The 6,312-nt window shown below is 52.0% G+C and overlaps 1 long non-coding RNA gene across 1 annotated transcript; it reads left to right on the forward strand.

Moving 5' to 3' along the window:
* The first annotated feature begins 268 nt into the window (after positions 1 to 268).
* LOC108448543 lies at positions 269 to 2,662 on the forward strand. The gene is made up of 3 exons (XR_001864443.1): positions 269 to 354; positions 1,738 to 1,817; positions 2,430 to 2,662. It is a non-coding gene; the product is annotated as an uncharacterized LOC108448543 (long non-coding RNA).
* Positions 2,663 to 6,312: the final 3,650 nt, after the last annotated feature.

Below are 6,312 nucleotides of genomic sequence, written 5' to 3' on the forward strand. Positions count from 1 at the left end.
GATGCAGCACCACGTGGATTCAGGGGCACAGGGATACAGGAGCACAGGAGAGCAGGAGTGCAGGGTACAGGGGTACGAGGGCACAGGGGTGCAGCAGTGAGGGGTCCAGGGGGCTGGATCTCCCTGTCCCGGCTCCCGCAGCCGCCCGGGAAGCAGCGTGGGCCGCCCGGAGCAGGCGGGCTGCCAGGAGCCTGAGCTGGCAGGGCAGGGTGGGGAAGCAGGAAAGGGAGCCCCGCTCCTCCTCCCCTCGGGGAGAGCTGTGGCTCTCGGCGGGAGGCTTGTGAGTACACACAGACTCTCTGGAGCCTCCCATGTAAATCCTGGCAGGACGCAGCCAGCTCTGAGCTCATTCACGTGAGATCACCGGCTCGTTCGGGGCACGCGGGTGGGGACGTGCCGGGAGCTCGGCGGGACCCTGCCCCGGGGGGCTGCCCTCCGCTTGGGAGCGGGGAGAAGAGCTCAGCCCATCCAACCCCTCTCCCTCCAGGTCCCTCTTACAGCAGCACCGTGCCCGTGTGGCCACACACGGCATTCCCCAGCCTCCTGCAGCCAGCTGGCAGGAACCAGCTGTCGTGCCAAGATACGGGCTCTGATCCTGGGGATGGCACGTGGGACACTGGGGAGGGAAGGTGTGACACTGGGGATCAGCTCTGGCACTGGGGATCAGGTGTGGGATGGGAGATGGGGCACTGGAGACGGCCGGTGTGGCAGTGGGAATGGCAGATTTGACCTTGGAGATGGAAAGCCTGATCCTGGGGATGGAAGGTTTGGCACTGGGAATGGCAGGTCTGACCGTGAGGATGGTGAGTTTGACCCTGGGGATGGAAGCTGTGACACCGAGGATGGAAATGGTGACACTGGAAGTGGAGTGTCTCATCCTAGGGATGGAAGGTCTGGTCCTGGGAATGGTAGGTCTGGCCCTGGGCATGGCAGGTGTGGCACTGGGAAAGGAAGATCCGGCCCTGGGAATAGCGGGTCTGGACCTGGGGACAGCGAATCTGGTCCTGGGGACAGCAGCACTTGGATTTTCCACCCCGGCCAAGGAGCGGAGGCCACGGCAGGCGGGGGAACAGCCCTGGTGGGGGCGATGCCTTAGGCCATCCCCCGGCAGCCGCATGTCCCGGCACTGCCTCGGGCTCTCGGCACTTCCCCTGGGATAGGACGCAGCCCCAGGTCACCTCCTGCTCCTCTGCCACCCTCCACCACTTTTCCTTTGGTGTTCAAACCCCGCGGGAGCTCTGTCTGCAGTTGCGACTTCCCCTGGCCGCTGGCGCTCCAAAGAAAACAGATCCATGTGTTTGAAAATCTCGGCTTACACAGCATTCCTTCAGCTTCTGCTCCTTTTTGGGGCTTCTCCTTCTTTCTCTGGCTCGGTGACCTGAAAATGCACTTTGTGTTTTCCCCGGGAGAGGTGGATGAGGAGAGCTCCGGCATAGCTGCATATTAAACCCCGCGGATTTTCCCGAGGTGCCGCTGCCGCGCTCCCGCTCCAACAAATTTTTAATCGCTCGCCCCAGATAGACCCGATTAGATTTATTTTTTTCCCCCCGCTAACAAAACCATGGCGTTTCCTGTGCTCCTTTCTGGCTATTCAGGCCCCTTTCATGTCTCCCTGCCTGTGGAAGGACGGCCGGCTCCGCACACCGGGATAGCGGTGGGAATTTCAGCGGGAATTCCAGCGACAAGCTGCTTATCTTCCCTGCCAGGTCATTAACGAGCTGCTGGTGCCTTTTGCAGGTCATTAAGGGAGATGTTAAGGAATGACCTCGGCTGTGTCCCCTTGGATATTCCCGCCTCCTCCAGCAAGCTCTGCACGAGTGGGTACATTGCTACCTTATATATATATAAATATATAAAAAGACACATAAAAATGTATATAAAATACACATATATCATATATAAACATATAAAAAGGCATAGACCACATATAAATATATAAAACTCATATATATCCACATACAAATATATACTGATGCATATATACCCACATATCTATTTATAAAATTACATATATGTGTATATATATATATATATACATATACACACACACATTAATATATATCTATAGATGTTCCTTTTCCCACCATATTCCTCGTGGAATCTCCCACTTCAGGGCTTCTCCTTCTCCAGCCAATTTGAGGCATTTTCCTGATATTTTCAACAATAACAGTCAAAGAGTTAAAGGCAGCTCCCCAGCATGTCGCACCCCTCACCTTTGTTCTTACAAGAGTGAGGTGATTCACTTCTGATGGGGTTTTTAGGATGCATCGCTTGGTTTTCTGGGAATCTCTGGATGCTCAGGACCCCTCTGTTGCCCTCACTCCATGTTTAGGGTGGCACCAGCTGCCTGCCAGGGATTTTTCTTGTGGTTTTTGTTGTCCCTTCCCTGCCCCTTTGTCAGCCCTCAGCCCCACTCTGCTCTTTTCCAGGGCACAGCCAAAGCCACGGATTTGCTGGAGGTGGGGAATGATGTGTCCTGCCCTGGAGAGCAGTGGGAAGACAGAGCCAGGAGGGAATTCGGCCTCTCTCACCCATTTCTGTGGCCTCATTCGTTGAAGCCAGTATTCCTCCCTTCCCAGAGGTCCGGAGGAAAGGGAGCAGCTCCAGTGAGGATGTTTAGGATTAAACCTCTACTCCAGTTCCATTAAAACTCCTGATTAAAGTGCTGGACTCCAGACAATGCTTCCCTGACTTCCCAGTGCCGACAGCTGCCCCCCCAGCTCCCACTTTCCATCGCCAGCCCAACCCCTTTCCAGCCACCTTTGAATTTTCCCCTTTCTTGCAGGGTTTTATTCTTTTTCTTTAATGTTTTTTTTTAAACCCCAAATCCATGAGTGGCCACTTCTAGAAGTGATAAAAATCTTATTCCCTGCCTTTGGATTTTTTTTTTTCCAGGCAATTGCAGCTTGCAACACCTTAATTATCGCAGCTCTGAAAACCGGTTAAAGATTTTAATACTTCCTTCCCCAGCCTATTATGCAGCGACTTCTCAGCCCCATAAAATTTTCCTCTGGAGCCCCATGGCCTCGTGCTGCTGCATTTCCCTGCTCTGTCCTTTCCCGATGGATTAAACACCCCCAGCTCCCCCTTTCCCTCTCCTCCTGGGGCAGGTGGGAAGCGCCTGGATTTCCAGGTGGAATATGGGGCTTTTTAAAATTGAAATCCGGTGACACAGCCAGCAAAAATGTTGCATCACTTTAATCAGGCAACACATCTGCAGAAGGTGCAAGATTCCCGGAGCCTGAGCGCGGGAATGATGGGATAAATCACGGGAAAGGCGAATCCTTGACATCACCTTCGTGGCTGGGTTTGATGCTCTGATTTCACTGCTTCCCTGGCACCCATCCTGCCTGGCTGGCTGTTATTCCATGGGTACACAGCTCTTTGGATGTCTCCATGCATTCCACATCCTTCAAAAAATCCCTAAGTTTTTTTTTGTTGTTGTTTTATAGAGACTTGGGTTAATCACAAATTTTGGCCCCATCTGTGCAGGGCTCCTTGGAAAAGCACTTTCCAGGGAGAGGGGCCACGCCTCTGCGAGGGTGTTGGGGTACACGTGCCAGCCCGGTGGGATCTCATCCCTTTCATCCTAGAAAACACTTAGGGGGAATCTCTCCCTGGTCCCATGGTGCCTTTGGGATGAGAGAGGTTTATTCCCCACCGATGTTTTATTTAGGTGAGTTTTAAATAACTCCAGAGCTTTCCTGGGGGAACCATCCCCCGGATTTCTGCACTAAGCACTTTTTCCTGGTGTTCAGCCGAATTTTTCTTTTCCTTTTATTTTTCACTCTGTTTTATCCCATTTCTATTTTTTTTTCCACTCAGAAATTTCTCAGGTTATTTAAATGTGCAGTGGCTGTGGAATACATTAGGCTGCAGCTCATCACTTGATGAGGGGCTGATTGGGCTCAGAGAGACTCTGCCAGTGGCGGGGGAGGCAGGAGAACCGGGAATTTTGGGAATGATGCCGCGTGTCACCATTCCAGTCCCTTTAGAATGGAGCAGGTGAGGGAAAATCACCCGGATCATTCCAAAAAATGTTGTTTTAATGAGGTTTCAAGGGAGGTGAAAAGGGAGGAGAGGGAAGCCAAGAGTCCAGAATCCACACAGTGCAGGAAGGGCACAGTGGGATGTGCGGGAAGGGGGCATGGATAGGACACGAGGCAGCTCCTGGGCCCCAAAAAGGTGAAGAATTTGGGAATTCAGAGATGCCTTTTTTCGTCCCTCCCCAGCTGTAGGTGAGGACTCCGGGAAACACCAGGTCTGTGGGTGGCTTTTGGATTGCTCATGGAATGGGAGCCTGGAGCAGCACCCCAGGATGGAGCTGTGTGGGAGCTGAGTCCCCCAAAACCTGTGACACCCACGTGGGAATGTCCATGATAGCCCCAGGAATAGCGGGGCAGAAGCAGGGCAGGAAAAGGGAAGGGAGATGGAAATCCCGGTGACTCTTTGTGGAAGCACCAGGATCACCCACCACGCCTGGGATTTTGGACATGGATGGGGGGTTGTTGTCCCCTGGACCTGCTCAGAACCCCCTGGCTCAGCCCCCCAGGATATGGATCCCCTCCTGCTCCAGCCCAGAGCCCAGCCCAGATCCCAGTGTCACCACTGCACCTGAGGCTGGGAACCATTTCCCACTTAATTTATTGGGGTTTTTTACCCCGAACCATGCAAGGAATTGCCCTGGTTGGGCACCACCGATTCCTTCCCTTGGCTGGGTGGGAAGAACTGGCGCTCTGCTTCCCTGGGCAGGTGTTTCCTGCTGTGGGACAACGTGGGGAGGGCTGGGAGCAGGTTATCCCCGTTCTCCCAGACTGATTCCCACCTCTCCAAGGTGTCCCACTGCCCTGGATGAGACCTGTTCCCATTCCACGGGGCCTCTCCCTCGTTACAGGTGTTTGCTTTGGTGTCGCTGACACATTCCAGAGTGGGCAGAGGCCACAATCCGGGTTTTTCCCGGCGTGCCAGGTGTGGCTGTGCTATGGAACTCTCCATGGAGTGGTGACCTTTGGAAGCTCGTGCCTGGCTCACCTGTGCCTGGCTCACCTGCTCCTGCCCTCATCCCAAGGATCCACAGCACCAAATTTGTCCCCATTGGGTCGAGGTGATGGAGTCTGATCCCAAAGTGTTCCCAAAGTGTTCCTGAAGGGATCCTGTGCCCTCCTTGCCAGGGGAAGCTGGGCACAGGGGAGCCGTGGGGACATCATCCTCCTTTCCATAGGATTCCCGGCTCTGGATCCCCACCTGAGCCTGTGCCGGGAGAGCGGCATTGCCATGGCAACAGGGCTTGATGTCACCGGCAGGGATGGAGGGGCAGGAGAGTGGGAACGGGCAGGGACAGGGCAGGGAAAGCCGGAAACAGGCAGCAAGAGCCAGGAATGGGCAGGGAATGGGCAGGGAGAGGGCAGGGAAAGAAGGAATGGGCAGGGAATGGGCAGAGAGACCCGGGAATGGGCCAGGAACGGGCAGGGAATGAGCCAGGAGTGGGCAGGGATCCAAGGCCCCTCTCCCAGGACCCAGCTGGGTGCTCAAATATATAAAAAAAATCAAATTTTTGGATGGTTTTTTCCCTCCTTCCTCAGGTATTTCCTTCTCCTTCGGGTCAGGATGGCTCCAGAAGAGCCCAAATCCCGCTGCTCCCTGTGCCCAGGGAGCCCCCACACTCCATGTGCCACCCCCAACTTGGGGTTTGCATGGAAAAAGTAGAAAAATCGCGTTTAAAACTTTGACTTTAAAATAAATTTTATTAATATGGAGCCAATTTGACCCCGATTTTATCTTTTTTTTTTTATAATTTTCTCAACAGAAACTGAACAGACCCCACCATTTTTTGGAATTTTTGAGCTTTAATTTGAATTTTTAAAATAAAAACTGAAGGGACTCGGGGGTGTTTTGGTTTATTTTTGTACTCAAAAGTGACTTTTTTGTTTGTTTTTCAATTTTCTCAAGACAAATGAAAGCCACGCCAAAATTTGTTGGTTTATTTTTGTAATAGAAAGGAACTGACTTGAGGGTTTTTTTTTAAATTTCCTTAATAAAAAGTGAACAGACTCGGGAGGGGGTTTTATTTTATTAATAGAAATTAAACCAACTCCAAAGGGGTTTTTTATTGTTCTTGTAATAGAAAGTGAAGTGACTCCAAAGATTTTCTTAATAGGAAGAAAATTAATTCTGGATTTTGGCTCCCCCCTCCCCACGGCCAAACTAAAAAACAATTAAAAAATAACAGAAACTCCAAAAAGTCCAGAAGGCATAAAAAAAATTGCCACAGAAATGAAGAACCCACTTTAAATAAAATTTTAAAGGAACCTC

Source organism: Corvus brachyrhynchos, unplaced genomic scaffold (assembly GCF_000691975.1).
Source record: "Corvus brachyrhynchos isolate BGI_N302 unplaced genomic scaffold, ASM69197v1 scaffold220, whole genome shotgun sequence".
Lineage (NCBI taxonomy): Eukaryota > Metazoa > Chordata > Aves > Passeriformes > Corvidae > Corvus > Corvus brachyrhynchos.